This window comes from Engraulis encrasicolus, chromosome 7 (genome assembly GCF_034702125.1).
Source record: "Engraulis encrasicolus isolate BLACKSEA-1 chromosome 7, IST_EnEncr_1.0, whole genome shotgun sequence".
NCBI classification, from domain to species: domain Eukaryota; kingdom Metazoa; phylum Chordata; class Actinopteri; order Clupeiformes; family Engraulidae; genus Engraulis; species Engraulis encrasicolus.
The window spans coordinates 39,286,382-39,294,292 of NC_085863.1; positions in this window are offsets into that span (position 1 = coordinate 39,286,382).

The window sequence follows — 7,911 nt, forward strand, 5'->3', positions numbered from 1 at the left end:
AGAGGGAGTCCGTTAGCTTGGATGGAGGTGGGAGGATGGAAGCTAGGTGGTAGGAGATTGCTATCCTCCGGTGTTTTCTCCAGGAGGCAGACATGCAGGACAGAGAAGATGGAGGGAGGCGTGGAAGAGTAAGGCATCATCTGCATCCCTGCTCCTCACCAGCTGGTGGTTAACTGGAAAGCACCGAGTTGAAGTAGGAAAAAGAGTCAGCAGCACAGCATCATGTGGAAGATTAGTTTCCGCTTTTATTTACATCCGTGCCAAACTCTAAATAAAAGCAGATAAAAAGCAATCGTCCATATCTGAGATGCTCCGGTCGCTCTCTTTCCTACAGGATGGAGGGAGAGCTGGCGGAGATGGAGGTGGGAAGGTGCTCCAGCGGGCAGAGATGGAGGGATGTGGTCGACAGACATGGAGGCGGAAAGTGGGCTGGGTGAGGATGGCGCCCTGGCCTGCTCTCCAGGAGTCAGACATGGAGGAGGAAGAAGAGGAGAGGATGGAGGGAGGGAGGGAGCCAGTCAGTCGGCATGTTTCATGCCCGATGCACACGGGGGTGGCGGAGCACCAGTGTTGACAAGGGTCATTAAGCCTCCCAAAAACACCTCTTCCTTCACACAGCCCCTGACGCATGCCAGCAAGCGCTCATCCGAGGACCCCTGGCACACAAGTGCATACCCACACCTCCAGACTTTTTATGGTTACAGTAAAACGAGACAGAGGACGTGAAAAAAAAACGAGAAAAGCATACAGGCAGGGCTGTTGACAGCTTTTCTGGGCACAGGACAAAGCCATTTGAAAGGGCCCCCAAGCCAATGCATACTATGTAAATGGGCCACATCTCTCCCAGGGCCCAGGACAACTGAGCCCTTTGCTCCCCCCTGATGGCTTTCCTGCAAAGTGGATGTTGGATTGTAGAGTGCTGAGTTGAATGAATGACATTGATGAAACGGCTCTCTGACAATCCTTTTACGCCCCAATCATTTTTCAACAACAACAACAACAGGAGACACTCTCATTGCCAAAGGAAGAAAGAAAAAAAAACTTGGACATCCTTTACAACAATCATCCTCTGATTATCTGAAAGGATGGGATTCCCCTCAAGCACTCTAAAAAGCAATGGCTCATATTCCATACTGGAGCGTTCAGCACTGCTTGTTGAACAAGGTATCCAAAACAAAGGTACTATGATGATGATGATGATGATGATGATGAGGATGGCAACATCATAGTAGACTCAGGGGAGCCAGGGAGCGTCAGAGACAGGGTTTCTTATGATGCATTTGTCAACGCGTTCAACAGTGGATGGGGAGATTCCGTAAGCGTGTGTTAGTCATATTACTCATGGTGTCAAATGACCCTTATGGTATCGGGGGATCGGTATCTGTGGACAATCAAACTAACTGAACGTACCAGGAATACGCAAACTGCCCCATGAGTAACCAAGTTTGAATCCTCGAATTTCCTAATCCTGCCACATTTCTCTCTCCCACTCAATGTCTGTAAAAAAAACAAGGCGATATACTTGAAAAAAGGGATATAGGCCTAATGTATTGTGTTTCGTGCCTCCTCCCTCGCAATTATCAGTTAGCTACAGTACTTGCTGCTGGCATGGATTCAACTATGGTAACGATGCGTAAAAAATGAATTATGAAGTGCTCAATTACAGTACTTACCCCCCTTGAGTCCTGCCGTAATCCTGGCTGATTCCTTAGGCCCTGGATATGCTTAAAGCTGGTGCACTGCAAGCCAGAGCGTGGGAAATGTGAACGGCAAAACGTCTGTCACATACTACACAAACCACACACTCAAGGGCATGTCACAACACCCTGACAGCACATGCACACACGCACATGCATATGTATGCACAAACACACACATGTGCACACCACACGCACACACACACAAACGCACGCACACTCACAGAGGCATGTATGTTGTTAAGCACTCACACTTGCACAGATACACACGCAAGAATGGAAATGTGCACACACTCAGAGAAAGAGAGAGAGAGAGAGAGAGAGAGAGAGAGAGAGAGAGAGAGAGAGAGAAAGAGAAAGAGAAAGAGAAAGAGAGAGAGAGAGACACACACACACACGCAAACACACACACACGCACGCGCACACACACAAACTGAAAGGGAGGGAAAGAGCAAAAGAAAGAAATACTGAGAGATAGAAAGGGCCTCTTGAAGAGCTTGATGTTTTGGTGTTTTCATTAATCCGATACACAGCTTCTCACCACCTTCTCTTCTTTACCTTTATCTCAAAGGGGCTGTTCTTACACTTGGCCACGCTCAGTTTTGTGTTGATTACCTCACCCGTGTCTTCACAGGAAACGACAAAGGCAACAGCGTAACCGTGTAAGGCGGCTTAAGTTCAACTCTCAAAGCCAAGCCCGAGCCACACAGATCGAGGCTGTGGGTTGTTGTTGCCAGGGCCATTGACAGCTTTGGTCAGGCCCAGGATGTAGTCATATAAAAGGGTCCCCCCACCTTATAAATACAATGTAATGAGGACCTAGTTTTGGGCTCTGTCTCTCCCTGGGCCTGGGACAACTGACCTGCTCGTCCCAGCAATGTTGGCTTCGCTGTTTGTTGTCGCAGAGTGGCATAGGAGGGGAGGGGCGGAGGGGCGGGGGTGGTGGTCGACAAGGCCTGGACACGGCCTTACAGGATGGCAGAGTGGCAAACCAGCGCCAGAGAAACAGAGAACAAGCAGAACAGGGGGCGTGAGATGGACCACGCCAGGGTGGCATGGGCATGTGGGTATGTGGGTGTGAGCGTGGGTGTGAGACAGATCTTTTGTCTGAAATGTGTGTGAGTAACTAAATTGCGTTTGCGTGCCAGAGGGATTCCGTGCCAGGTGGAGGATAGCAGTGTGCGAATTCCGTTGAATGAGACGAATGGAGAGGAGATGGGTACACACTGTACCAGTTGCTGTTACATTTACCATTATCAGTGGCCAGACAATGGCAGCCCTGTGTGTACTAGTGACTGCACAGTGCACTAGGGGTGGTTCAGAGGGCCCCAGTCAGTGTGACAGGAGCTGCATGCCAGCCCCCTGTGAAACCGATCGCGTTAACTGCTGACGGCGCACGGTCAGCTGTATTCAATGATATTTACTGTGTGCTTCCCCCCCTCGAAACAGCTTAAATTTAACGGTGAAACAGTCCACACACTGGTATGCATGCACGTATGCAAACACACACAGACACACACACACATCGCTGCTGGCCCCCAGCACATACTGTAAGGCACGCACACACACAGTCGCTAAACACATGCACACGCACACGCACACGCACACACAGCCGCCCCCCCAACACACACACCATAGCTGCTGGTCCACAGTCACGCACACACAAGCATGCATGCATGCACGCAGTCGCGCACACAGACACACACACACACACACACACACACACACACACACACACACACACACACACACACACACACACACACACACACACGCACGCACACACCATCGCTGCTGGTGCTGGCTCGGTGCCAGACTAGTGAAACGTTTACATCCTGTTCCCACTGGGGGGGATAATCAAGTGATGTGTGCGTGAAGCCATGGGCTGTTTCTTGAAGGAGTGTGACCGGACTGACGGAGAGCCACTTTCGACATGGGGATTTTCCTTTTGGACTGTTTTGAAAAGCAATTACGGTACGGTAGACGCGCGAGGCCTCCTCCGTCCTCCCCCAGGTCCGCGGGAAGGTTTTGCCGGGCCCGGGACGAAAGGGCCTCCTATCCCATACATACAATGCATTGAGGACCCAATTCTGGCCACCCCCTTCTCTTTGGGCCCTGGACAACGCACCCCTTTGTCCTCCATGCCCTATGGATTTCCTACCTCCCCCATCGTATCATTGAGACACACACACACACACACACTCTGCTGCTCCTTCGAAATGCCATTAAGTGCAATTGGGAGGCTTTAAATCTCCACAATGAGAGGGGAAGATTGAACTGGAACATCTGGGTGTCTTTATGGAGGAGGAAAGGCAAGGGACAGTTGGACAGTAAAAAGTTAGGAGTGTGAGGCGGGGGGTGTGTTTGTGTTTGTGTTTGGGGTGGTATGTGTGTGCGTGTGTGTGTGTGTGTGTGTGTGTGTGTGTGTGTGTGTGTGTGTGTGTGTGTGTGTGTGTGTGTGTGTGTGTGTGTGTGTGTTTGTGGTGTGCGAGGGGTTGGGTGGACATGCAACAAGTATGTGTGTGTGTGTGTGTGTGTGTGTGTGTGTGTGTGAGAGAGAGAGAGAGAGAGAGAGAGAGAGAGAGAGAGAGAGAGAGAGAGAGAGAGAGAGAATATATAGAGAGAGAGGGTGGGGTGTGTGTGTGGGTGGGGAGTGATGGGTCGCCATGCAACAAGTCAACTTTTGCTTACTTGTTTATGTCCCCTCAGGAAAACCACAAGGCGTTAAAGAAATCCCTGAAATATGCATCAAACTGAATGAGGAGATTCATCATGGATGTCACATACAGACCACAACAACATAGGCTAGAATAAAGGCCCTCACTCACGAGACCAAAAGGGAAAAAAAGAAAATAGAAGCAGGAAAATAGAGCAACAAATAGGCACCCTTCCTCTGGCAGTTGTGTTCATATTTCTGCAAACGCTAGAGGAAAAATAAGGAAGTAACGCGAAGCAGCACAAAAAATGAAGATCAATAAAAATTTGATCTCCAAAAGGCGAGAAAAAGCCGTGTATACGCTAGAGACGGAGGGGAAGACAAAAGCAGTTTGGAGCAGGAGAACAGCATGAGGCAAGAGCAGGGCCGCTGACAGCTTTGTCCGGGCCCAGGACAAAGCCACCTGAAAGCCTCCCCCACCCAATACATGCAACGTAATGACAACCGATTTCTGCCACTCCACCCCCCAAACCCCCCAACCCCCCTCTCATTGGGCCCGGTACTACTGACCCCTTTGTCCCCACCTGTTGGCATCCCAGGGGGAGAGAGGTCACTTGTGAGGGAATGAGCGAGCGGGAGAGAAAGGGGACAGTGTTGTAGTTTAGTATGCCGTGCCGTGCATGCGGTCGGAAGCAGTGGGGGTAAGGTGTGTTTCCATTGGCTCCAGCTCATACCTGCCCCATGCTCCACTCAGCTCTCCAAGAGGAAAAGCAGCCTGTGACCTGCTTTCCCCCTAGCCTTGCAGGACTCACACCACACCGCACTGCAGTGATGAGAGGGGAAGCCGACAAGAGGGGACAAAGGGGCCAATTGTCTCGGGCCCTGTGAGGGGATGGGCATAGGTCCTCATTACATTGTATGTATTGGTTGGGGGGCCTTTCAGATGACTTTGTCCCAGGCCCGGTCACAGCTGTTAGCAGCCCTGGCGGTGAGAGCTAAGTGACTATTAAAGGGCTGATTCACAGAAATTACGACATCCGATCACGCTGCCCCCTACCTGTAGTTCTTACCATGTCAATCTTTCTTCAGTGTCCGTCAGTCAAGAAGATGAGATACCACATGAGTAGGCACTTTGCTGTGATCCTAATCTTGATTTTGCGGTGGCCACACACAAAGCCCACCAGTCTCCTTCCTCTCTACATCTGAGTGACCTTATATGCTCAGACAGGATCTCACACACACACACACACAAATATTTGTAGCCCCACAGCACAAGCACCACCAATGATTTCCTGCACTACGAGAGCCTAGAATGTGACTCTCTGGACCGGACTTGGTTCTCTCCAATTGCAGTCCATAGTTTTTCTGTGCGTTTGGGGTTGTGCCACGTCAATCTGGCCCTGCCACTCCACCGAGACTGAGTTCATTACTCACCCGGCAAAACATCTTGACGGGAGAGCAGAGCGGAGAGAAGCAGAGAAGAGGGGAGGGAAGGAGGGAGAGAGAGGCGGGGATGGATGAAGTCATAGAACTGCAGGATAAATCCCCAACAGTAGAGAAGTAGCACAGAACAGGGTCTCTCTCTCTCTCTCTCTCTCTCTCTCTCTCTCTCTCTCTCTCTCTCTCTCTCTCTCTCTCGCTCTCTCTCTCTTTCCCTCCAAAACGTACTGTGAGACCCCCCTCTCTTGCAGAAGTGGGGCTCCTTCCAAGCTGCCAGGACTGCTAGTAGGGGGATTCCTATAACTGGCTCTTGCCTGTGTTTACTTCGCCACTGATAGAAAGAACAGACTCAAAACACACAGGAATACATACGCATATACACACAGGCATGCACGCACGCACGCACACACACACACACACACACACACACACACACACACACACACACACACACACACACACACACACACACACACACACACACACACACACACACACACACACACACACACACATTGCACACATTGCACATATGGACATACCGTACAGACAATAGGCACACACACCAAATGCCTAATCACACACACACACACGCACACGCACACAGCACACACACACACACACACACACACACACACACACACACACACACACACACACACACACACACACACACACACACACACACACACACACACACACACACACACACACACACACACACACACACACACACACAGCATGCTCTCCATCCGCATCCACTGAGGCAGGTTCCTCCTCTGCAATCAGCTGTCTTGATAGTCATAACAGAGAGAGCTGTCAAGTCAAGAAGACAGGAACAAACTCAGCCAGACAGAGTAGCACTGAGTGAAGAGATGGGGGTGAAATGATAGAGAGAGGAAAGAGAGAGAGAGAGAGAAAATAAATAAATAAAGAAACATAGAGATACTGACAGCTAGTTGGAAAAAGCGAACGGAAAAGTCACAGCGATATTTCAGTGAAGCTTTCATGGATGGTTAGCATGCATTACCTCTGGGTTGCACACGAAATCCCCCTCTCCGTTTGGTTGGTTTAGCGAAAATTATAGCCACTAATGGAAGTCCTGTAGCTTATTATTAAAAACGAACGATAATTCGCTCAGCTTTGATGGGTTGGGGCAACACTCATTTCTAGGAACACGTGCTTCATCAAGGCTGGGATGGAAGCCATAATGCAAGCCTTCTGTGCGTTAACGCCCTCCTTGGAAATATTATAGACCTGTGTGTGCGTGTGTGTGTATATGTCCATGTGTGTGTGTTTGTGTGTGTGTGTGTGCACGTGTGTGTGCGTGTTACGTGTGTACATGTTAATGCCCTCCTCAGGAACATAAATGTGTGTGTGTGTGTGTGTGTGTGTGTGTGTGTGTGTGTGTGTGTGTGTGTGTGTGTGTGTGTGTGTGTGTGTGTGTGTGTGTGTGTGTGTGTGTGTGTGTGTGTGTGTGTGTGTGTGCACGTTCATACCCTCCTCAGAAACATTAAGATGTGGAAAATACATCACCCCTAATCCCACTTTAAACACAGATATACAGACATATGGAGCATGTAATAGCCCATCAAAGCAGGCTCTACGTAGTGTGTGTGTGAGAGAGAGAGTGAGGGTGTGTGTGTGTGTGTGTGTGTGTGTGTGTGTGTGTGTGTGTGTGTGTGTGTGTGTGTGTGTGTGTGTGTGTGTGTGTGTGTGTGTGTGTGTGTTTGTGTGTGTCTGTGTGTGTGTGTGTGTGTGTGTGTGTGTGTGTGTGTGTGTGTGTGTGTGTGTGTGTGTGTGTCTGTGTGTCTGTGTGCGTGTGTGCATGTGTGTACGTGTGTGTGTGTGTGTGTGTGTGTGTGTGTGTGTGTGTGTGTGTGTGTGTGTGTGTGTGTGTGTGTGTGTGTTTGTGTGCGCGCGCACGCACATGTGTAACACTCGTGTGTTGTAATGTGTTCATATGGTAATGTGTACATTACATTTGAGACAAAAACAGATTGTTACATAAGCATCCTCTTGGCTTCACGCTGATCTGTAGTGACTTTGACCCCTACATAATACTGACATAATCAAATCACCATCATGCCATGACAGCTGTCATAACTGGTTATGTTA